The sequence below is a fragment of the Aristolochia californica genome, unplaced genomic scaffold (assembly GCF_029961685.1).
Source record: "Aristolochia californica isolate CCGP_79_NKW_82.1479 unplaced genomic scaffold, dmAriCali1.0.hap1 SCAF_2, whole genome shotgun sequence".
Lineage (NCBI taxonomy): Eukaryota > Viridiplantae > Streptophyta > Magnoliopsida > Piperales > Aristolochiaceae > Aristolochia > Aristolochia californica.
Window position 1 is genome coordinate 28,031,383 of NW_027181881.1, and position 27,287 is coordinate 28,058,669.

Genomic DNA, 27,287 nt, shown 5'->3' on the forward strand with positions numbered 1-27,287 from the left:
ATTTGCATTTTGGATGTTCGAAATTTGTTTTCAGATCCAAACTTGAGTTTTGACTCTCCCATTTTTCTCGTAAACAAAAATATATAAGGCTTCACAAAATGAAAATTTTAGTGTTCACGTATGCAAAAAAATTTGAAAATTATTTCATGCACTAAAAATGAACTCCAGGGTTTTGTTATCCATGTTTGGGAAATTCCACTAGTACAACACCTAATAATAAGCTTTGTGGAATTTTATATGAATGGGACTTCAAACTGATCCTAACATTCTTTAAATGTGGGGGATAAGCATGCCAGAATAATGTTGAGGATGCAAGTGGACTTATTGGTCCAAAAATTTCATAGAGTAGAAAAAATCAAAATTTCTAGTGGTTGGATATTTACCAAATCCAAACAACCCACTTTTTGCCTATCCTTAAAAATCACGGATACTTTTTGGAACTATCTCCCTCAGGATTTTTGCATTTCCATTTTGGATGTTCAAAATTTGTTTTAGATCCAAACTTGTGTTTGCACTCTCCCATTTTTCTCATAAACAATAACGATTTAAGGCATAACAAAATGAAAATTTTAGAGTTTATGTATGCAAAAAAATTTGAAAAAATTATTTCACGCACTAAAAATAAACTCCAAGGTTTTTCTATCCAAGTTTTGGAAATTCCACTAGTACAACCCCTAATAATAAGCTTGGTGGAATTTTATAGGAAGGGGACTTCTAACTGATCCTAGCATGGATTAAATGTGGTGGATCTGCATGCTAGGAACATGTTGAGGATGCAAGTGGACCTAGCGATCCAAAAATTTCAACGAGTAGAAAAAATAAAATTCTCAAGTGGTTGGATATTTACCAGAGCCAAACAACCCACTTTTTGCCTATCCTTAAAAATCACAGATACTTTTTCGAACTATCTCTCTGAGCATTTGTGCATTTCCATTTTGGATGTTCAAAATTTGTTTTCAGATCCAAACTTGAGTTTTCACACTCCCATTTTTCTCATAAACAAAAAAGATGTAAGGCATAACAAAAAGAATATTTTAGAATTCATGTATGCAAAAAAAATTTAAAATTATTTCTCGCACTAAAAGTGAACTCCAAGGTTTTGGTATCCATGTTTGGGAAATTCCACTAGTACAACCCCTAATAATAAGCTTGGTGGAATTTTACAGGAAAGGGACCTCTAACTAATCCTAACATTCTTTAAATGTGGTAGATTTGCATGCCAGAAACATGTTGAGGATAGAAGTGGACCTTTTGATCCGAAAATTTCAAAGAGTAGAAAAAATCAAATTTTCAAGTTGTTGGATATTTACCAGAGCCTAACAACCAACTTTTTGCCTATCCTTAAAAATCACAGATACTTTTTGGAACTATCTCTCTCAACATTTGTGCATTTCCTTTTTGGATGTTCAAAATTTGTTTTCAGATCCAAACTTGAGTTTTCACTCTCCTATTTTTCTTGTAAACAAAAAAGATATAAGGCATAACAAAATGAAAATTTTAGAGTTCATTAATGCAAAAAAATTTGAAAATTATTTCACGCACTAAAAATGAACTCCAAGATTTTACTATCCATGTTTGGGAAGATCCACTAGTACAATCCCTAATAATAATCTTGGTAGAATTTTATAGGAAAGGGACTTCTAACTGATCCTAACATGCTTTAATGGTGGTTGATCTGCATGCCAGGAACATGTTGAAGATGCAAGTATACCTAGTGATCAAAACTTTCAAGAAGTAGAAAAAATAAATTCTCAAGTGGTTGGATATTTACCAGAGCAAAACAACCCACTTTTTTCCTATCCATAAAAATCACAGATACTTTTTGTAACTATCTCTCTCATCATTTGTGCATTTCATTTTGGATGTTGAAAATTTGTTTTCAGATCCAAACTTGAGTTTTCACTCTCCCATTTTCCTTGTAAACAAAAAAGATATAAGGCATAACAAAATGAAAATTTTAGAGTTCATGTATGCAAAAAAAATTGAAAATTATTTTACGCACTAAAAATGAACTCCAAGGTTTTGTTCTCCATATTTGGGAAATTCCACTAGTAACACCCCTAGTAATAAGCTTGGTGGAATTTATAAGAAAAGGACTTCTAAATGATCCTAACTTGCTTTAAATGTGGTGGATATGCATGCCACAAAAATATTGAGGATGCAAGTGGACCTAGCGATCCAAAAATTTCGAGTAGAAAAAATCTAATTCTCAAGTGGTTGGATATTTACCAGAGCCAAACAACCCACTTTTTGCCTATCCTTAAAAATCACAGATACTTTTTGGAACTATCTCTCTCAGCATTTGTGCATTTCCATTTTTGGATGTACAAAATTTTTTTTCAGATCCAAACTTGGGTTTTCACTCTCCCATTTTTCTCCTAAACAAAAAAGATTTAAGGCATAAAAAAATGAAAATTTTAGAGTTCATGTATGCAAAGAAATTTGAAAATTATTTCATGCAGTAAAAATGAACTCCAGGCTTTTGTTATCCATGTTTGGGAAATTCCACTAGTACAACCTCAAATAATAAGTTTGGTGGAATTTTATAGGAAAGGGACTTCTAACTGATCCTAACATGCTTTAAATGTGGTGGATCTTTGTGCGAGAAACATGTCGAGGATGCAAGTGGACTTATTGGTCCAAAAATTTCATAGAGTAGAAAAAATCAAAATTTCTAGTGGTTGGATATTTACCAAATCCAAACAACCCACTTTTTGCCTATCCTTAAAAAATCACAGATACTTTTTGGAACTATCTCCCTCAGGATTTTTGCATTTCCATTTTGGATGTTCAAAATTTGTTTTAGATCCAAACTTGTGTTTTCACTCTCCCATTTTTCTCATAAACAATAACGATTTAAGGCATAACAAAATGAAAATTTTAGAGTTTATGTATGCAAAAAAATTTGAAAAAATTATTTCACGCACTAAAAATAAACTCCAAGGTTTTTCTATCCAAGTTTTGGAAATTCCACTAGTACAACCCCTAATAATAAGCTTGGTGGAATTTTATAGGAAGGGGACTTCTAACTGATCCTAGCATGGATTAAATGTGGTGGATCCGCATGCTAGGAACATGTTGAGGATGCAAGTGGACCTAGCGATCCAAAAATTTCAACGAGTAGAAAAAATAAAATTCTCAAGTGGTTGGATATTTACCAGAGCCAAACAACCCACTTTTTGCCTATCCTTAAAAATCACAGATACTTTTTCGAACTATCTCTCTGAGCATTTGTGCATTTCCATTTTGGATGTTCAAAATTTGTTTTCAGATCCAAACTTGAGTTTTCACACTCCCATTTTTCTCATAAACAAAAAAGATGTAAGGCATAACAAAAAGAATATTTTAGAATTCATGTATACAAAAAAAATTTAAAATTATTTCTCGCACTAAAAGTGAACTCCAAGGTTTTGGTATCCATGTTTGGGAAATTCCACTAGTACAACCCCTAATAATAAGCTTGGTGGAATTTTACAGGAAAGGGACCTCTAACTAATCCTAACATTCTTTAAATGTGGTAGATATGCATGCCAGAAACATGTTGAGGATGGAAGTGGACCTTTTGATCCAAAAATTTCAAAGAGTAGAAAAAATCAAATTTTCAAGTTGTTGGATATTTACCAGAGCCTAACAACCAACTTTTTGCCTATCCTTAAAAATCACAGATACTTTTTGGAACTATCTCTCTCAACATTTGTGCATTTCCTTTTTGGATGTTCAAAATTTGTTTTCAGATCCAAACTTGAGTTTTCACTCTCCTATTTTTCTCGTAAACAAAAAAGATATAAGGCATAACAAAATGAAAATTTTAGAGTTCATTAATGCAAAAAAATTTGAAAATTATTTCACGCACTAAAAATGAACTCCAAGATTTTGCTATCCATGTTTGGGAAGATCCACTAGTACAATCCCTAATAATAATCTTGGTAGAATTTTATAGGAAAGGGACTTCTAACTGATCCTAACATGCTTTAATGGTGGTTGATCTGCATGCCAGGAACATGTTGAAGATGCAAGTATACCTAGTGATCAAAACTTTCAAGAAGTAGAAAAAATAAATTCTCAAGTGGTTGAAAATTTTAGAGTTCATGTATGCAAAAAAATTTGAAAATTATTTCACGCACTAAAAATGAACTCCAATGTTTTGTTTTCCTTGTTCGGGAAATTCCACTAGTACAACCCCTAATAATAAGCTTGGTGGAATTTTATAGTAAAGGGACTTCTAACTGATCCTAACTTGCTTTAAATGTGGTGGATATGCATGCCAGAAACATGTTGAGGATGCAAGTGGACCTAGTCTTCCAAAAATTTTGAGTAGAAAAAATCAAATTCTCAAGTGGTTGGATATTTACCAGAGCCAAACAATCCACTTTTTGCCTATCCTTAAACATCACAGATACTTTTTGGAACTATCTCTCTCATCATTTGTGCATTTGCATTTTATGATGTTCAAAATTTCTTTTTAGATCAACACTTGAGTTTTCACTCTACCATTTTTTTGTAAACAAAAAAGATATAAGGCATCACAAAAGGAAAATTTTATAGTTCTTGTAAGCAAAAAAGTTTGAAAATTATTTCACGCTCTAAAAATGAGCTCCAAGGTTTTGTTATCCCTGTTTAGGAAATACCACTAGTACTCCCCTAATAATAAGCTTGGTGGAATTTTATAGGAAAGGGGCTTCTAACTGATCCTAACAGGCTTTAATTGTGGTGGATATGAATGCCAGAAACATGTTGAGGATGAAAGGGGACTTAGTGATCCAAAATTTCAAGGAGTAGAAAAAATCAAATTCTCGAGTGGTTGGATATTTACCACAGCCAAACAAGCCACTTTTTGCCTGTCCTTAAAAATCACAGATACTTTTTGGAACTATCTCTCTCAGCATTTGTGGATTTGCATTTTATGATGTTCAAAATTTCTTTTCAGATCCAAACATGAGTTTTCACTCTACCATTTTTTCGTAAACAAAAAAGATATAAGGCATAACAAAAAGAAAATTTTATAGTTCGTGTAAGCAAAAAAGTTTGAAAATTATTTCACGCACTAAAAATGAGCTCCAAGGTTTTGTTATCTGTGTTTAGGACATACCACTAGTACTCCCCTAATAATAAGCTTGGTGGAATTTTATAGGAAAGGGACTTCTAACTGATCCTAACATGCTTTAAATGTGGTGGATATGCATGCTTGAAACATGTTGAGGATGCAAGGGGACATAGTGATCCAAAAATTTCAAGGAGTAGAAAAAATCAAATTCTCAAATGGTTGGATATTTACTAGAGCCAAACAACCCACTTTTTGCCTATCCTTAAAAATCACAGATACTTTTTGGAACTATCTCTCTCAGCATTTGTGCATTTGCATTTTATGATGTTAAAAATTTGTTTTCAGATCCAAAATTGAGTTTTCACTCTCCCATTTTTCTCGTAAAAAAAAAAGATATAAGGCATAACAAAATGAAAATTTTAGAGTTCATGTATGCAAAAAAAATTTAAAATTATTTCATGCACTAAAAATGTACTCCAAGGTTTGGTTATCCATGTTTGCAAAATACCACTAGTACTACCCCTAATAATAAGCCTAGTAGAATTTTATAGGAAAGGGACATCTAACTGATCCCTTACATGCTTTAAATGTGCTGGATATGCATGCCAGAAACATGTTGAGGATGTAAGTGGGCCTAGTGATCCAAAAATTTCGAGTAGAAAAAATCAAATTCTACAGTGGTTGGATATTTACCAGAGCCAAACAACACAATTTTTGCCTATCTTTAAAAATCACAGATACTTTTTGGAACTATCTCTCTCAGCATTTGTGCATTTCATTTGATGATGTTCAAATTTTTTTTTCAGATCCAAACATGAGTTTTCACTCTCCCATTTTTCTTGTAAACGAAAAAGATATAAGGCATAACAAAAATAAATATTTTATAGTTCATGTATGTAAAAAAGTTTGAAAAATATTTCACGCACTAAAAATGAACTCCAAGGTTTGTGATGTATGTTGGGGAAATACCACTAGTACTACCCCTAATAATAAGCTTGGTGGAATTTTACAGAAAAGGGACATCTAACTGATCCTATCATGCTTTAGATGTGGTGGATATGCATGCCAGAAACAAGTTGAGGATGCAAGTGGACCTAGTGATCCAAAAATTTCATGGCGCAGAAAAAATCAAATTCTCAAGTGGTTGGACACTTACCTGAGCCAAACAACCCACTTTTTGCCTATCCTTAAAAATCACAGATACTTTTTGGAACTATCTCTCTCAGCATTTCTGGATTTCCATTTTGGATGTTCAAAATTTGTTTTCAGATCCAAACTTGAGTTTTCACTCTCCCATTTTGCTCGTAAACAAAAAAGGTATAAGGCATAACAAAATGAAAATTTTAGAGTTCATGTATGCAAAAAAATTTGAAAATTATTTCACGCACTAAAAATGAACTCCAAGGTTTTGTTATCCATGTTTGGGAAATTCCACTAGTACAACCCCCAATAATAAGATTAGTGGAATTTTATAGGAAACGGACTTCTAACTGATCCAATCTTGCTTTAAATGTGGTGGATATGTATGCTAGAAACATGTTGAGGACGCAAGTGGACCTAGTGATCCAAAAATTTCGAGTAGAAAATATCAAATTCTCAAGTGGTTGGGTATTTACCAGAGCCAAACAACCCACTTTTTGCCTGTCCTTAAAAATCATAGATGCTTTTTTGAACTATCTCTCTCAGCAATTGTGCATTTACATTTTATGATGCTCAAAATTTGTTTTCAGATCCAAACTTGAGTTTTCACTCTCCCATTTTTCTCGTAAACAAAAAAGATATCAGGCATAACAAAAGGAAAATTTTATAGTTCAAGTATGGAAAAAAGTTTGAAAATTATTTCACGCACTAAAAATGAAATCCAAGGTTTGGTAATCCATGTTTGGGAAATACCACTAGTACTACCCCTAATAATAAGCTTGGTGGAATTTTATAGGAAAGGGACTTCTAACTGTTCCTAACATGCTTTAAATGTGGTGGATATGCATGCCAGAAACATGTTGAGGATGCAAGTGGACCTAGTGATCCAAAAATTTCATGGAGTAGAAAAAAATAAATTCTCAAGTGGTTGGATATTTACGAGAGCCAAACAATCCACTTTTTGCCTATCCTTAAAAATCACAGATACTTTTTGGAACTATCTCTCTCAGCATTCGTGCTTTTCAATTTTGGATGTTCAAAATTTTTTTTCAGATCCAAACTTGAGTTTTCACTCTCCCATTTTTCCCGTAAAAAAAAAACATATAAGGCATAAGAAAATGAAAATTTTAGAGATCATGTATGCAAAAAAATTTGAAAATTATTTCACGCACTAAAAATGAACTCTAAGATTTTGTTATCCATGTTTGGGAAATTCCACTAGTATAACCCCAAATAATAAGCTTGGTGGAATTTTATAGGAAAGTGACTTCTAACTGATCCTAACATGCTTTAAATGTGGTGGATCTGCATGCCAGGAACATGTTGAGGATGCAAGTGGACCTAGTGATCCAAAAATTTCAAGGAGTAGAAAAAAAAAAATTCGTAAGTAGGTGGATATTTATCAGAGCCAAACAACCCACTTTTTGCCTATCCTTAAAAATCACAGATACTTTTTGGAACTATCTCTCTCAGCATTTGTGCATTTCCATTTTGGATGTTTCAAATTTGTTTTCAGATCCAAACTTGAGTTTTCACTCTCCCATTTTTCTCCTAAACAAAAAAGTTATAAAGCATAACAAAATGAAAATTTTAGAGTTCATGTATGCAAAAAAATTTAAAAATTATTTTATGCATTAAAAATGAACTCCAAGGTTTTGTTATCCAGATTATGGAAATTCCACTAGTACGACTCCTAATAATAAGCTTGGTGGAATTTTATAGGGAAGAGATTTCTAACTGATCCTAACATGCTTTAAATGTGGTGGATATGCATGCCAGAAACATGTTGAGGATGCAAGTGGACCTAGTGATCCAAAAATTTCGAGCAGGAAAAATCAAATTCTCAAGTGGTTGGATATTTTCCAGAGTCAAACAACCCAGTTTTTGCCAATCCTTAAAAATCACAGATACTTTTCGGAACCATCTCTCTCAGCATTTGTGCATTTGCATTTGATGATGTTCAAAATTTGTTATCAGATCCAAACTTGAGTTTTCACTCTCCCATTTTTCTCGTAAACAAAAAAGATACTACGCATAACAAATTTGATGATATTATGCACTAAAAATGAACTCCAAGGTATTTTTATCCATGTTATGGAAATTCCACTAGTACAACCCCTAATAATAAGCTTGGTGAAATTTTATAGGAAAGGGACCTCTAACAGATCCTAACATGCTTTAAATGTGGTGCATATGCATGCCAGAAACATGTTGAGGATGCAAGTGGACCTAGTGATCCAAAAATTTCAAAGAGTAGAAAAAATCAAATTTTCAAGTGGTTGGATATTTACCAGAACCTAACATCCCATTATTTGCCTATCCTTGAAAGTCAGAGATACTTTTCGGAACTATCTCTCTCAGCATTTGTGCATTTCCATTTTGGATGTTCAAAATTTGTTTTTAGATCCAAACTTCAGTTTTCACACTCCCATTTTTCTCGTAAACAAAAAATATTTATGGCATAAGAAAATGAAAATTGTAGAGTTCATGTATGCAAAAAAATTTGAAAATTATTTCACGCACTAAAAATGAACTCCAAGGTTTTGCTATCCATGTTTGGGAAATTCCACTAGTACAATCCCTAATAATAAGCTTGGTGAAATTTTATAGGAAAGGGACATCTAACTGATCCTATCATGCTTTAAATGTGGTGGGTATGCATTCCAGAAACATGTTGAGGGTGCAATTGGACCTAGTGATCCAAAAATTTCATGGAGTAGAAAAAATCAAATTCTCAAGGGGTTGGATATTTACCAGAGCCAAACAACCCACTTTTTGCCTATCCTTAAAAATCACAGATACTTTTTGGAACTATCTCTCTCAGCATTTGTGGATTTCCATTTTGGTTGTTCAAAATTTGTTTTCAGATCCAAAGTTGAGTTTTCACTCTCCCATTTTTATCGTAAACAAAAAATATATAAGGCATAACAAAAAGAAAATTTTAGAGTTCATGTATGCAAAAAAATTGAAAATTATTTCACGCACTAAAAATGAACCACAAGGTTTTCTTCTTCATGTTTGGGAAATTCCACTAGTACAACCCTTAATAATAAGCTTGGTGGAATTTTATAGGAAAGGGACTTCTAAATGATCCTAACATGCTTTAAATGTGGTGGATATGCATGCCACAAACATGTTAAGGATGCAAGTGGACCTAGTGATCCAAAAATTTCGAGTAGAAAAAATCAAATTCTCAAGTTGTTGAATATTTACCAAAGCCAAACAGCCCACTTTTTTCCTACCCTTAAAAATCATAGATACTTTTATGAACTATCTCTCTCAGCATTTGTGCATTTCCAATTTTGGATGTTCAAAATTTGTTTTCAGATCCAAACTTGAGTTTTTACTCCCATTTTTCGCCTAAACAAAAATATTAAAGGGATAACAAAAGGAAGATTTTACAGTTCATGTATGCAAAAAATTTTGAAAAATATTTCACGCACTAAAAATGAACTCAAGGTTTTGTTATCCATGTTTTGGAAATACCACTAGTACTACCCCTAATAATAAGCTTGGTAGAATTTTATAGGAAAGGGACATCTAACTGATCCTAACATGCTTTAAATGTGGTGGATATGCATGCCAGAAACATGTTGAGGATGCAAGAGAAACTAGTGATCCAAAAATATTGAGTAGAAAAAATAAAACTCTCAAGTGGTTGGATATTTTCCAGAGCCAAACAACCCACTTTTTGCCTATCCATACAAATCACAGATACTTTTTGGAACTATCTCTATCAGCATTTGTGCATTTGCATTTTATGATGTTCAAAATTTGTTGTCAGATCCAAACTTGAGTTTTCACACTCCCATTTTTCTCGTAAACAATAAAGATATAAGGCATAACATAAGGAAGATTTTATAGTTCATGTATGCAAAAAAGTTTGAAACATATTTCACGCACTAAAAATGAACTCCAAGGTTTTGTTATCCATGTTATGGAAATTCCACTAGTACAACCCCTCATAATAAGCTCGGTGGAATTTTATGGGAAAAAGACTTCTAACTAATCCTAACATGTTTTAAATGTGGTAGATATGCATGCCAGAAACAAGTTTAGGATGCTACTAGACCTATTGATCCAAAAATTTCAAGGAGTAGAAAAAATCAAATTCTCAAGTGGTTGGAAATTTACCAGAGCCAAACAAACCACTTTTTTCCTATCCTTGAAAATCATAGAAACTTTTTGGAACTTAATCTCTCAGCGTTTGTGCATTTGCATTTTATGATGTTAAAAATTTGTTTTCAGATCCAAACTTGAGTTTTCACTCTCCCATTTTTCTCCTAAACAAAAAAGGTATAAGGCATAACAAAATGAAAATTTTAGAATTCATGTATGCAAAAAAATTTGAAAATTATTTCACGCATTAAAAATGAACTCCAAGGTTTTGTTATCCAGATTATGGAAATTCCACTAGTAAAACCCCTAATAATAAGCTTGGTGGAATTTTATAGGGAAGAGACTTCTAACTGATCCTAACATGCTTTAAATGTGGAGGATATGCATGCCAGAAACATGTTGAGGATGCAAGTGGACCTAGTGATCCTAAAATTTCGAGCAGGAAAAATCAAATTCTCAAGTGGTTGGATATTTACCAGAGCCAAACAACCCACTTTTTGCCAATCCTTAAAAATCACAGATACTTTCTGGAACTATCTCTCTCAGCATTTGTGCATTTCCATTTTGGATGTTCAAAATTTGCTTTCATATATAAACTTGAATTTTCACTGTCCCATTTTGCTCGTAAACAAAAAAGATATCAGGCATAACAAAAGGAAAATTTTATAGTTCATGTATGCAAAAAAATTTGAAAATTATTTCACGCACTAAAAATGAACTGCAAGGTTTTGTTATCCAAGTTTGGGAAATACCACTAGCACTACCCATAATAATAAGCTTGGTGGAATTTTATAGGAAAGGGACTTCTAACTGATCCTAACATGCTTTAAATGTGGTGGATATGCATGCCAGAAACAAGTTGAAGATGCAAGTGGACCTAGTGATCCAAAAATTTCAAGGAGAAGAAAAAATCAAATTCTCAATTGGTTGGATATTTACCAGAGGCAAACAACCCCCTTTTTGCCTTTCCTTAAAAATCACAGGTACTTTTTGGAACTATCTCTCTCAGCATTTGTGCATTTCCATTTTGGATGTTCAAATTTTGTTTTCAGATCCAAACTTGAGTTTTCAGTCTCCCATTTTTCTCGTAAACAAAAAAGATATTACGCATAAAAAAATGAAAATTTTAGATATCATGTATGCAAAAAAATTTGAAAATTATTTCACGCACTAAAAATGAACTCCAAGGTTTTTTTATCCATGTTATGGAAATTCCACTAGTACAATCCCTAATAATAAGCTTGGTGAAATTTTATAGGAAAGGGACATCTAACTGATCCTATCATGCTTTAAATGTGGTGGGTATGCATGCCAGAAACATGTTGAGGGTGCAATTGGACCTAGTGATCCAAAAATTTCATGGAGTAGAAAAAATCAAATTCTCAAGTGGTTGGATATTTACCAGAGCCAAACAACCCACTTTTTGCCTATCCTTAAAAATCACAGATACTTTTTGGAACTATCTCTCTCAGCATTTGTGGATTTCCATTTTGGTTGTTCAAAATTTGTTTTCAGATCCAAAGTTGAGTTTTCACTCTCCCATTTTTACCGTAAACAAAAAATATATAAGGCATAACAAAAAGAAAATTTTAGAGTTCATGTATGCTAAAAAAATTGAAATTTATTTCACGCACTAAAAATGAACTCCAAGGTTTTGTTCTCCATGTTTGGGAAATTCCACTAGTACAACCCCTAATAATAAGCTTGGTGGAATTTTATAGGAAAGAGACTTCTAACTGATCCTAACATGCTTTAAATGTGGTGGATATGCATGCCAGAAACAAGTTGAGGATGCGAGTGGACCTAGTGATCCAAAAATTTCGAAGAGTAGAAAAATCAAATTTTCAAGTGGTTGGATATTTACCAGAGCCAAACAACCCACTTTTTGCCTATCCTTCAAAATCACAGATACTTTTTGGAACTATTTCTCTCAGGGTTTGTGCATTTCCATTTTGGATGTTCGAAATTTGTTTTAAGATCCAAATTTGACTTTTCACTCTCCCATTTTTATGGTAAACAAAAAAGATATAAGGCATAAGAAAATGAAAATTTTAGAGTTCATATATGCAAAAAAATTTGAAAACTATTTCACGCACTAAAAATTAACTCTAAGATTTTGTTATCCATGTTTGAAAAATTCCACTAGTACAACCCCAAGCAATAAGCTTGGTGGAATTTTAGAGGAAAGGAACTTCTAACTGATCCTAACATGCTTTAAATGTGGTGGATCTGTGTGCCAGAAACATGTTGAGGATGCAAGTGGACCTAATGATCCAAAAATTTCAAGAAGAAAAAAAATAAAATTCCCAAGTGGTTGGATATTTACCAGAACCAAACAACCCACTTTTTGCCTATCCTTAAAAATCACTGATACTTTTTTGAACTATCTCTCTCAACAATTGTGCATTTCTATTTTGGATGTTTAAAATTTGTTTTCAGACCCAAACTTGAGTTTTTACTCTCCCATTTTTCTCCTAAACAAAAAAGATATAAGGCATAACAAAATAAAAATTTTAGAGTTCACGTTTAGAAAAAAATTTGAAAATTATTTCACGCACTAAAAATGAACTCCAATGTTTTGTTATCCATGTTATGGAAATTCCACTAGTACAACCCCTCATAATAAGCTCGGTGGAATTTTATGGGAAAAAGACTTCTAACTAATCCTAACATGTTTTAAATGTGGTAGATATGCATGGCAGAAACAAGTTTAGGATGCTACTAGACCTATTGATCCAAAAATTTCAAGGAGTAGAAAAAATCAAATTCTCAAGTGGTTGGAAATTTACCAGAGCCAAACAAACCACTTTTTTCCTATCCTTGAAAATCATAGAAACTTTTTGGAACTTAATCTCTCAGCGTTTGTGCATTTCCAATTTGGATGTTCAAAATTTGTTTTCAAATCCAAACCTGAGTTTTCACTCTCCCATTTTTCTCGTAAACAAAAAAGGTATAAACCATAACAAAATGAAAATTTTAGAGTGCATTTATGCAAAAAAATTTGAAAATTATTTTACGCACTAAAAATGAACTCCAAGGTTTTGTATTCCTTGTTTTTGAAATTCCACTAGTACAACCCCTAACAATAAGTTTGGTGGAATTTTATAGTAAAGGGACTTCTAACTGATCCTAACTTGCTTTAAATGTGGTGGATATGCATGCCAGAAACATAATGAGGATGCAAGTTGACCTAGTGATCCAAAAATTTCGAGTAGAAAAAATCAAATTCTCAAGTGGTTGAATATTTACCAGAGCCAAACAACCCATGTTTTGCCTATCCATAAAAATCACAGATACTTTTTAGAACTATCTCTCTCAGCATTTGTGCATTTACATTTTATGATGTTCAAAATTTGTTTTCAGATCCAAACTTGAGTTTTCACTCTCCCATTTTTTCCTAACCAAAAAAGATATAAGGCATAAAAAAGGGAAATTTTATAGTTCATGTAAGCAAACAAGTTTTGAAAATTATTTCACGCACTAAAAATGAACTCCAAGGTTTTGTTATCCATGTTTAGCAAAAACCACTAGTACTCCCCTAATAATAAGCTTGGTGGAATTTTATAGAAAAGGGACTTCTAACTGATCCTAACATGCTTTAAATGTGGTGGATATGCAAGCCAGAAACATGTAGAGGATGCAAGTGGACCTAGTGATCCAAAAATTTCAAGAAGTAGTAAAAATCAAATTCTCAAGTGGTTTGATATTTACTAGAGCCAAACAACCCACTTTTTGCTTATCCTTAAAAATAACAGATACTTTTTGGAACTATCTCTCTCAGAATTTGTGCATTTGCATTTTATGATGTTCAAAATTTATTTTCAGATCCAAAATTGAGTTTTCCCTCTCCCATTTTTCTCGTAAACCAAAAAGATATAAGGCATAACAAAATGAAAACTTAAGAGTTCATGTATGCAAAAAAATTTGAAAATTATTTCACGCACTAAAAATGAACTCCAAGGTTTTTTATCCATGTTATGGACTTTCCACTAGTACAACCCCTAATAATAAGCTTGGTGGAATTTTAAAGGAAAGGGACTTCTAACTGATCCTAACATTCTTTAAATGTGGTGGATATGCATGCCAGAAACATGTTGAGGATGCAAGTGGACCTATTAATCCAAAAATTTCAAATAGTAGAAAAAATCAAATTTTCACGCGGTTGGATATTTACCATAGCCAAACAACCCACTTTTTGCCAATCCTTAAAAAGAACAGATACTTTTTGGAACTATCTCTCTCAGCATTTGTGCATTTCCATTTTGGATGTTCAAAATTTGTTTTCAGATCCAAACTTGAGTTTTCACTCTCCCATTTTTCTCGTAAAAAAAAAAAGATTTAAGGCATAACAAAATGAAAATTTTAGAGTTCATGTATGCAAAAAAAATTGAAAATTATTTCATGCACTTAAAATGAACTCCATGGTTTTGTTATTCATGTTTGGGAAATTCCACTAGTTAAACCCCTAAAAATAAGCTTGGTGGAATTTTATAGGAAAGGGACTTCTAACTGATCCTAACATGCTTTAAATGAGGTGGATATGAATGCCAAAAACATGTTGAGGTTGCAAGTGGACCAATTAATCCAAAATTTTCAAGGAGTAGAAAAAATAAAATTCTCAAGTGGTTGGATATTTACCAAAGCCAAACAACCCACTTTTTGCCTATCCTAAAAACTCATGGATCCTTTTTGGAACTATCTCTCTCAGCATTTGTGCATTTCTATTTTGGATGTTCGAAATTTGTTTTCAGATCCAAACTTGAGTTTTGACTCTCCCATTTTTTTGGTAAACAAAAAGATATAAGGCATAACAAAATGAAAATTTTAGAGTTCATGTATGCAAAAAAATTTGAATATTATTTCACGCACTAAAAATGAACTCCAGGGTTTTGTTATCCATGTTTGGGAAATTCCACTAGTACAACCCCTAATAATAAGCTAGGAGGAATTTTATAGGAAAGGGACTTCTAACTGATCCTAACATGCTTTAAATGTGGTGGATATGCATGCCAGAAACATGTTGAGGATGCAAGTGGACCTATTGATCCAAAAATTTCAAAGAGTAGAAAAAATCAAATTTTCAAGTGGTTGCATATTTACCAGAGCCAAACAACCCACTTTTTGCCTATCCTTAAAAGTCACAGATAATTTTTGGAACTATCTCTCCAAGCATTTGTGCATTTCCATTTTGGATGTTCAAAATTTTTTTCCAGATCCAAACTTGAGTTTTCACTCCGCCATTTTTCATATAAACAAAAAAGATATTATGCATAACTATATGAAAATTTTAGAGTTCATGTATGCAAAAAAATTTGAAAATTTTATCACGCACTAAAAATGAACTCCAAGGTTTTGTTATCATGTTTGGGAAATTACATTAGTACAACCACTATTAATAAGCTTGGTGGAATTTTATAGGAAACAGACTTCTAACTGATCCTAACATGCTTTAAATGTGGTGGATATGCATGCCTGAAACAAGTTGAGGATGCGAGTGGACCTAGTGATCCAAAAATTTCAAAGAGTAGAAAAATCAAATTTTCAAGTGGTTGGATATTTACCAGAGCCAAACAACCCACTTTTTGCCAATCCTTAAAAATCACAGATACTTTTTGGAACTATCTCTCTCAGTATTTCTGCATTTCAATTTTGGATGTCGAAAATTTGTTTTCAGATCCAAACTTGAGTTTTCACTCTCCCATTTTTCTCGTAAACAAAAAAGATTTAAGGCATAGCAAAATGAAAATTTTAGAGTTCATGTATGCAAAAAAATTTGAAAATTATTTCACGCAGTCAAAATGAACTCCAAGGTTTTGCTATCCATGTTTGGGAAATTCCACTAGTACAACCTCTAATAATAAGCTTGGTGGAATTTTATAGGAAAGGGACTTCTAACTGATCCTAACATGCTTTAATTGTGGTGAATCTGCATGCCAGGAACATGTTTAGGATGCAAGTATACCTAGTGATCCAAAATTTCAAGTAGTAGAAAAAATAAAATTCTCAAGTGGTTGGATATTTACCAGAGCCAAACAACCCACTTTTTGCCTATCCTTAAAAATCAAAGAAACTTTTTGGAACTATCTCTCTCAGCATTTGTGCATTTCCATTTTGGATGTTCAAAATTTTTTTCAGATATAAACTTGAGCTTTCACTCTCCCATTTTTCTCGTAAACAAAAAAGATATAAAGCATAACAAATTGGAAAATTTAGAATTCAAGTATGCAAAAAAAATTGCAAATTATTTCACGCAATAAAAATGATCTCCAAGGTTTTGTTATCCATGTTTGGGAAATTCCACTAGTACAACCCATAATAATAAGGTTCGTGGAATTTTATAGGAAAGGGACTTCTAACTGATCCTAATATGCTTTAAATGTGGTGGATATGCATGCCAGAACCATGTTGAGCATGCAACTGGACCTAGGGATCCGAAAATTTCAAGTAGAAAAAATCAAATTCTCAAGTGGTTGGATATTTACCAGAGCCAAACAACCCACTTTTGGCCTATCCTTAAAAATCACAGATACTTTTTGGGACTATCTGTCTCAGCATTTGTGCATTTCCATTTTTGAAATTTCAAAATTTGTTTTCAGATCCAAACTTGAGTGTTCACTCTCCCATTTTTCTCGTAAAAAAAAAAGATTTAAGGCATAACAAAATGAAAATTTTAGAGTTCATGTATGCAAAAAAATTTGAAAATTATATCACGCAGTAAAAATGAACTCCAAGGTTTTGCTATCCATGTTTGGGAAATTCCACTAGTACAACCTCTAATAATAAGCTTGGTGGAATTTTATAGGAAAGGGACTTCTAACTGATCCTAACATGCTTTAATTGTGGTGGATCTGCATGCCAGGAACATGTTTAGGATGCAAGTATACCTAGTGATCCAAAATTTCAAGTAGTAGAAAAAATAAAATTCTCAAGTGGTTGGATATTTACCAGAGCCAAACAACCCACTTTTTGCCTATCCATAAAAATCAAAGAAACTTTTTGGAACTATCTCTCTCAGCATTTGTGCATTTCCATTTTGGATGTTCAAAATTTTTTTTCAGATATAAACTTGAGCTTTCACTCTCCCATTTTTCTCGTAAACAAAAAAGATATAAAGCATAACAAATTGAAAAATTTAGAATTCAAGTATGCAAAAAAAATTGCAAATTATTTCACGCAATAAAAATGATCTCCATGGTTTTGTTATCCATGTTTGGGAAATTCCACTAGTACAACCCCTAATAATAAGCTCGGTGGAATTTTATAGGAAAGGGACTTGTAACTGATCCTAACTTGCTTTAAATGTGGTGGATATGCATGCCAGAAACATGTTGAGGTTACAAGTGGACCTATTGATCCAAAATTTTCAAGGCGTAGAAAAAATAAAATTCTGAAGTGGTTGGATATGTACCAGAGCCAAATAACCCAGTTTTTGCCTATCCTTAAAACGCACGGATACTTTTTGGAACTATCTCTCTCAGCATTTGTGCATTTCCATTTTGGATGTTCGAAATTTGTTTTCAGATCCAAACTTGAGTTTTGACCCTCCTATTTTTCTCGTAAAGAAAAAGATATAAGGCATAACAAAATGAAAATTTTAGAGTTCATGTATGCAAAAAAATTTGAGAATTATTTCACGCACTAAAAATGAACTTCAGGGTTTTGTTATCCAAGTTTGGGAAATTCCACTAGTACAACCCCAAATAATAAGCTTGGTGGAATTTTATAGTAAAGGGACTTCTAGCTGATCCTAACATGCTTTAAATGTGGTGGATATGTGTGCTAGAAACATGATGAGGATGCAAGTGGACCTATTGATCCAAAATTTTCAAGGAGTAGAAAAAATCAAATTATCAAGTGGTTGGATATATACCAGAGCCAAACAACCCACTTTTTACCTATCCTTAAAAGTCACAGATAATTTTTGGAACTATCTCTCTAAGCATTTGTGCATTTCCATTTTGGAAGTTCAAAATTTGTTTCGAGATCCAAACTTGAGTTTTGACTCTGCCATTTTTCTCGTAAACAGAAAAGATATTACACATAACTATATGAAAATTTTAGAGTTCATGTATGGAAAAAAATTTGAAAATTATTTCACGCACTAAAAATGAACTCCAAGGTTTTGTTATCATGTTTGGGAAATTACATTAGTACAACCACTAATAATAAGCTTGGTGGAATTTTATAGGAAAGGGACTTCTAACTGATCCTAACATGCTTTAAATGTGGTGGATATGCATGCCTGAAACAAGTTCAGGATGCGAGTGGACCTAGTGATCCAAAATTTTCAAAGAGTACAAAAATCAAATTTTCAAGTGGTTGGATATTTACAAGAGCCAAACAAGCCACTTTTTGCCTATCCTTCAAAATCACAGATACTTTTGGAACTATCTCTCTCAGCGTTTGTGCATTTCCAATTTGGATGTTCAAAATTTGTTTTAAGATCCAAATTTGAGTTTTCACTCTCCCATTTATCTCGAAAACAAAAAAGATATAAGGCATAACAAAATGAAAATTTTAGACTTCAAATATGCAAAAAAATTTGAAAATTATTTCACGCACCAAAAATGAACTCCAAGTTTTGTTATCCATGTTTGGGAAATTCCACTAGTACAAGCCCTAATAATAAGCTTGGTGAAATTTTATAGGAAAGGGACTTCTAACTGATCCTAACATGCTTTAAATGTGGTGGATATGCATGCCAGAAACATGTTGAGGATGCAAGTGGACCTATTCATCCAAAAATTACAAAGAGTAGAAAAAATCAAATTTTCAAGTGGTTGGATAATTACCAGAGCCAAACAACCCACTTTTTGCCTAACCTTAAAAATCACAGATACTTTTTGGAACTATCTCTCCCAGAATTTGTGCATTTCCATTATAGATGTTCAAAATTTGTTTTCAGATCCAAACTTGAGTTTTCACTCTCCCATTTTTCTCGTAAAAAAAAATGGTATAAGGCATAACAAAATGAAAATTTTAGAGTTCATGTATGCAAAAAAATTTGAAAATTATTTCACGAACTAAAAATGAACTGCAGGGTTTTTTTATCCATGTTATGGAAATTGCATTAGTACAACCCCAAATAATTAGCTTGGTGGAATTTTATAGGAAAGGGACCTCTAACTGGTCCTAACATGCTTTAAATGTGGTGGATCTGCATGCCAGAAACATGTTGAGGATGCAAGTGGACCTAGTGATCCAAAAATTTCAAGGAGTAGAAAAAATCAAATTCTCAAGTGGTTGGATATTTAGCAGAGCCAAACAACCCACTTTTTGCCTATCCTAAAAAATCACAGATACTTTTTTGAACTATCTCTCTCAGCATTTGTGCATTTCCATTTTGGATGTTTAAAATTTGTTTTCAGATCCAAACATGAGTTTTCACTCTCCCATTTTTCTCGTAAACAAAAAAGATATAAGGCATAACAAAATGAAAATTTTAGAGTTCATGTATGCAATGAAATTTGAAAATTATTTCACGCACTAAAAATGAACTCCAAGGTTTTGTTGTCCATGTTATGGAAATTCCACTAGTACAACCGCTAATAATAAGCTTGGTGGAATTTTATAGGAAAGGGACTTCTAACAGATCCTAACTTGCTTTAAATGTGGTGGATATGCATGCCAGAAACATGTTGAGGATGCAAGTGGACCTAGTGATCCAAAAATTTCAAGAAGTGGAAAAAATAAAATTCTCAAGTAGTTGGATATTTACCAGAGCCAAACAACCCACTTTTTGCCTAAAAAATCATTGATACTTTTTTGAACTATCTCTCTCAACATTTGTGCATTTCCATTTTGGATGTTTAAAATTTGTTTTCAGATCCAAACTTGAGTTTTCACTCTCCCATTTTTCTCCTAAACAAAAATGATATAAGGCATAACAAAATGAAAATTTTTGAGTTCATGTATGCAAAAAAATTTGAAAATTATTTCACGCACTAAAAATGAACTCCCAGGTTTTGTTTTCCTTGTTTGGGAAATTCCACTAGTACAACCCCTAAAAATAAGTTTGGTGGAATTTTATAGTAAAGGGACTTCTAACTGATCCTAACTTGCTTTAAATGTGGTGGATATGCATGCCAGAAACATGTTGAGGATGCAAGAGGACCTAGTGATCCAAAAATTTCGAGTAGAAAAAATAATATTCTCAATTGGTTGGATATTTACCAGAGCCAAACAACCCACGTTTTGCCTATCCATAAAAATGACAGATACTTTTTGGAACTATCTCTGTCAGCATTTGTGCATTTGCATTTTATGATGTTCAAAATTTGTTTTCAGATCCAAACTTCAGTTTTCACTCTCCCATTTTTTCCTAAACTAAAAAGATATATGGCATAAAAAAAGGAAAATTTTATATTCATGTAAGCAAAAAAAATTGAAAATAATTTCACGCACTAAAAATGAACTCCAAGGTTTTGTTATCCATGTTTAGGAAATACCACTAGTACTCCCCTAATAATAAGCTCGGTGGAATTTAATGGGAAAGGGACTTCTAACTGATCCTAACATGCTTTAAATGTGGTTCATATGCATGCCAGAAAAAAGTTGAGGATGCAAGTGGACCTAGTGATCCAGAAATTTCAAGGAGTAGAAAAAATCAAATTCTCAAGTGCTTGGAAATTTACGAGAGCCAAACAACCCACTTTTTTCCTATCCTTAAAAATCACAGATACTTTTTGGAACTTAATCTCTCAGCATTTGTGCATTTCCATTTTGGATGTTCGAAATTTGTTTTCAGATCCAAACCTGAGTTTTCACTCTCCCATTTTTCTCGTAAACAAAAAAGGTATAAGCCATAACAAAATGAAAATTTTACAGTTCATATATGCAAAAAAATTTGAAAATTATTTCAGGCACTAAAAATGAACTCCAAGGTTTTGTTTTCCTTGTTTGGGAAATTCCACTAGTACAACCCCTAAAAATAAGTTTGGTGGAATTTTATAGTAAAGGACTTCTAACTGATCCTAACTTGCTTTAAATGTGGTAGATATGCATGCCAGAAACATGTTGAGGATGCAAGTGGAACTAGTGATCCAAAAATTTCGAGTAGAAAAAATCAAATTCTCAATTGGTTGGAAATTTACCAAAGCCAAACAACCCACGTTTTGCCTATCCATAAAAATCACAGATACTTTTTGGAACTATCTCTCTCAGCATTTGTGCATTTGCATTTTATGATGTTCAAAATTTGTTTTCAGATCCAAACTTGAGTTTGCACTCTCCCATTTTTTCCTAAACAAAAAAGATATAAGGCATAAAAAAAGTAAAATTTTATAGTTCATGTAAGCAAAAAAGTTTGAAAATTATTTCACGCACTAAAAATGAACTCCAAGGTTTTGTTATCCGTTTAGGAAATACCACTAGTATTCCCCTAATAATAAGCTTGGTGGAATTTTATAGGAAAGGGACTTCAAACTAATCCTAACATGCTTTAAATGTGGTGGATATGCAAGCCAGATACATGTTGAGGATGCAAGTGGACCTAGTGATCCAAAAATTTCAAGGAGTAGAAAAAATCAAATGCTCAAGTGGTTGGATATTTACTAGAGCCAAACAACCCACTTTTTGCTTATCCTTAAAAATCACATATACTTTTTGGAACTATCTCTCTCAGCATTTGTGCATTTGCATTTTATGATGTTTAAAAAAAAATTTTCAGATCAAAACTTGAGTTTTCACTCTCCCATTTTTCTCGTAAACAAAACAAATATAAGGCATAACAAAATGAAAATTTAAGACTTCATGTATGCAAAAAAATTTGAAAATTATTTCACGCACTCAAAATGAACTCCATGGTTTTTTTATCCATGTTATGGAATTTCCACTAGTACAACCCCTAATAATAAGCTTGGTGGAATTTTATAGGAAAGGGACTTCTAACTGACCCTAACATTCTTTAAATGTGGTGGATCTGCATTCCAGGAACATGTTGAGGATGCAAGTATACCTAGTGATCCAAAATTCAAGGAGTAGAAAAAATAAAATTCACAAGTGGTTGGATATTTACCAGAGCCAAACAACCCACTTTTTGCCTATCCATAAAAATCACAGATACTTTTTGGATCTATCTCTCCCAGCATTTGTGGATTTCCATTTTGGATGTTCAAAATTTGTTTTCAGATCCAAACTTGAGTTTTCACTCTCCCATTTTTCTTGTAAACAAAAAAGATATAAGGCATAACCAAAAGAAAATTTTAGAGTTCATGTATGCAAAAAAAATTGAAAATTATTTCACGCACTAAAAATGAACTCCAAGGTTTTGTTCTCCATGTTTGGGAAATTCCACTAGTACAACCCAAGCTTGGTGGAATTTTATAGGAAAGGGACTTCTAAATGATCCTAACATGCTTTAAATGTGGTGGATATGCATACCACAAACATGTTGAGGATGCAAGTGGACCTAGCGATCCAAAAATTTCGAGTAGAAAAAATCAAATTCTCAAGTGGTTGGATATTTACCAGAGCCAAACAACCCACTTTTTGCCTATCCTTAAAAATCACAGATTCTTTTTGGAACTATATCTCTCAGCATTTGTGCATTTCCATTTTTGGATGTTCAAAATTTGTTTTCAGATCCAAACTTGACTTTTCACTCTCCCATTTTTCTCCTAACCAAAGAAGATTTAAGGCATAACAAAATGAAAATTTTAGAGTTCATGTATGCAAAAAAATTTGAAAATTACATCACGCTCTAAAAATGAACTCCAGGGTTTTGTTATCCATGTTTGGGAAATTCCACTAGTCCAACCCCAAACAATAAGCTTGGTGGAATTTTAGAGGAAAGGGACTTCTAACTGATCCTAACTTGCTTTAAATGTGGTGGATCTTTGTGCGAGAAACATGTTGAGGATGCAAGTGGAACTAATGATCCAAAAATTTCTAGAAGCATACAAATTAAAATTCTCAAGTGGTTGGATATTTACCAGAGCCAAACAACCCACTTTTTGCCTATCATTAAAAATCACTGATACTTTTGGAACTATCTCTCTCAGCATTTGTGCATTTCCATTTTGGATGTTCAAAATTTGGTTTCAGATCCAAACTTGAGTTTTCACTCTCCCATTTTTCTCGTAAGCAAAAAAGATATAAGGCATAACAAAAAGAAAATTTTAGAGTTCATGCATGCAAAAAAAATTGAAAATTATTTCACGCACTAAAAATGAACTCCTAGGTTTTGTTATCCATGTTATGGAAATTCCACTTGTACAACACCAAATAATAAGCTTGGTGGAATTTTATAGGAAAGGGACTTCTAACTGGTCCTAACATGCTTTAAATGTGGTGGATCTGCATGCCAGAAACATGTTGAGGATGCAAGTGGACCTAGTGATTCAAAAATTTCAAGAAGTGGAAAAAATAAAATTCTCAAGTGGTTGGATATTTTCCAGAGCCAAACAACCCACTTTTTGCCTATCCTAAAAAATCACAGATACTTTTTTTAACTATCTCTCTCAGCATTTGTGCATTTCCATTATGGATGTTTAAAATTTGTTTTCATATCCAAACTTGAGTTTTCACTCTACCATTTTTCTCCTAAATAAAAACGATATAAGGCATCACAAAATGAAAATTTTAGAGTTCATGTATGCAAAAAAATTTGAAAATTATTTCACGCACTGAAAATGAACTCCAAGGTTTTGTTATCCATGTTATGGAAATTCCACTAGTACAACCCCTCATAATAAGCTTGGTGGAATTTTATGGGAAAGGGACTTCTAACTGATCCTAACATGCTTTAAATGTGGTGGATATGCATGCCAGAAACATGTTGAGGATGCTACTGGACCTATTGATCGAAAAATTTCAAGGACTAGAAAAAATCAAATTCTCAAGCGGTTGGAAATATACCAGAGCCAAACAACCCATTTTTTTCCTATCCTTAAAAATCACAGATACTTTTTGGAACTTAATCTCTCAGCATTTGTGCATTTCCATTTTAGATGTTCAAAATTTGTTTTCAGATCCAAACCTGAGTTTTCACTCTCCCATTTTTCTCGTAAACAAAAAAGGTGTAAGCCATAACAAAATGAAAATTTTAGAGTTCATATATGCAAAAAAATTTGAAAATTATTTCACGCTCTAAATGAACTCCAAGGTTTTAGTTTCCTTGTTTGGGAAATTCCACTAGTACAACCCCTAATAATAAGTTTGGTGGAATTTTATAGCAAAGGGACTTCTAACTGATCCTAACTTGCTTTAAATGTGGTGGATATGCATGCCAGAAACATGTTGAGGATGCAAGTGGACCTAGTCATCCAAAAATTTCAAGTAGAAAAAATCAAATTCTCAAGTGGTTGGATATTTACTAGAGCCAAACAACCCACTTTTTGCCTATCCTTAAAAATCACAGATACTTTTTGGAACTATCTCTCTCAGCATTTGTGAATTTGCATTTATATGATGTTCAAAATTTGTTTTCAGATCAAAACTTGAGTTTTCACTCTCCCATTTTTTTGTAAACAAAAAAGATATAAGGCATGAAAAAAGGAAAATTTTATAGTTCATGTAAGCAAAAAAGTTTGAAAATTATTTCAGGCACTAAAAATGAACTCCAAGGTTTTGTTATCCATGTTTAGGAAATACCACTAGTACTCCTCTAATAATAAGCTTGGTGGAATTTTATAGGAAAGGGACTTCAAACTGATCCTAACATGCTTTAAATGTGGTGGATATGCATGCCAGAAACATGTTGAGGATGCAAGTGGACCTAGTGATCCAAAAATTTCAAGGAGTAGAAAAAATGAAATTCTCAAGTGGTTGGATATTAACTAGAGCCAAACAGCCAACTTTTTGCTTATCCTTAAAAATCACAGATACTTTTTTGGAACTATCTCTCTTAGCATTTGTGCATTTGCATTTTATGATGTTCAAATTTTTTTTTCAGATCCAAAGTTGAGTTTTCACTCTCCCAGTTTTCTCGTAAACAAAAAAAATATAAGGCATAACAAAATTAAAATTTAAGAGTTCATGTATGCAAAAAAAATTGAAAATTATTTCATGCACTTAAAATGAACTGCATGGTTTTGTTATCCATGTTATGGAATTTCTACTAGTAGAACCCCTAATAATAAGCTTGGTGGAATTTTATAGGAAAGGGACTTCTAACTGATCCTAACATTCTTTAAATGTGATGGATATTCATGCCAGAAACATGTTGAGGATGCAAGTGGACCTATTGATCCAAAAATTTCAAAGAGTAGAAAAAATCAAATTTTCATGCAGGTTGATATTTACCATAGCCAAACAACCCACTTTTTGCCAATCCTTAAAAATCACAGATACTTTTTGGAACTATCTCTCTCAGCATTTGTGCATTTCCATTTTGGACGTTCAAAATTTGTTTTCAGATCCAATCTTGAGTTTTCACTCTCCCATTTTTCTCATAAACAAAAAAGATTTAAGGCATAGAAAAATGAAAATTTTAGAGTTCATGTATGAAAAAAAATTTGAAAATTATTTCACGCACTCAAAATGAACTCCAAGGTTTTGCTATCCATGTTTGGCAAAATTCCACTAGTACAACCCCTAATAATAAGTTTGGTGGAATTTTATAGGAAAGGGACTTTAATTGATCCTAACATGCTTTAATTGTGGTGGATCTGCATGCCAGGAACATGTTGAGGATGCAAGTATACCTAGTGATCCAAAATTTCAAGGAGTAGAAAAAATAAAATTTTCAAGTGGTTGGATATTTACTAGAGCCAAACAACCCACTTTTTGCCTATCCATAAAAATCACAGATACTTTTTGGAACTATCTCTCTCAGCATTTGTGGATTTCCATTTTGGATGTTAAAATTTTGTTTTCAGATCCAAACTGGAATTTTCACTCTCCCATTTTTCTCGTAAACAAAAAAGATATAAGGCATAACAAAATGAAAATTTAAGAGTTCATGTATGCAAAAAAAATTGAAAATTATTTCACGCACTAAAAATGAACTCCAAGGTTTTGTGCTCCATGTTTGGGAAATTCCACTAGTACAACCCCTAATAATAAGCCTTGTGGAATTTTATAGGAAAGGGACTTCTAAATTATCCTAACATGCTTTAAATGTGGTGGATATGCATGCCACAAACATGTTGAGGATGCCAGTGGACTTAGCGATCCAAAAATTTCGAGTAGAAAAAATCAAATTCTCAAGTGGTTGGATATTTACCAGAGCCAAACAACCCACTTTTTGCCTATCCTTAAAAATCGCAGATACTTTTTGGAACTATCTCTCTCAGCATTTGTGCATTTCCATTTTTGGATGTTCAAATTTTGTTTTCAGATCCAAACTTGAGTTTTCACTCTCCCATTTTTCTCCTAACCCAAAAAGATTTAAGGCATAACAAAATGAAAATTTTAGAGTTCATGTATGCAAAAAAATTTGAAAATTACTTCACGCCTAAAAATGAACTCCAGGGTTTTGTTAACCATTATTTGGGAAATTCCACTAGTACAACCCCAAAAAATAAGCTAGGTGGAATTTTATAGGAAAGGGACTTCTAACTGATCCTAACATGCTTTAAATGTGGTGGATCTGCATGCCATGAACATGTTGGGGATGCAAACGGACCTAGTGATCCAAAAATTTCAAGGAGCATAAAAAATAAAATTCTCAAGTGGTTGGATATTTACCAGAGCCAAACAACCCACTTTTTGCCTATCTTTAAAAATCACTGATACTTTTTTGAACTATCTCTCTCAACATTTGTACATTTCCATTTTGGATGTTTAAAATTTTTTTTCAGATCCAAACTGTAATTTTTACTCTCCCATTTTTCTCCTAAACAAAAAAGATATAAGGCGTAACAAAATGAAAATTTTAGAGTTCATGTATGCAAAAAAAATTGAAAATTATTTCACGCACTAAAAATGAACTCCAAGATTTTGTTATCCTTCTTTGGGAAATTCCACTAGTACAACCCCTAATAATAAGTTTGGTGGAATTTTATAGCAAAGGGGCTTCTAACTGATCCTAACTTGCTTTAAA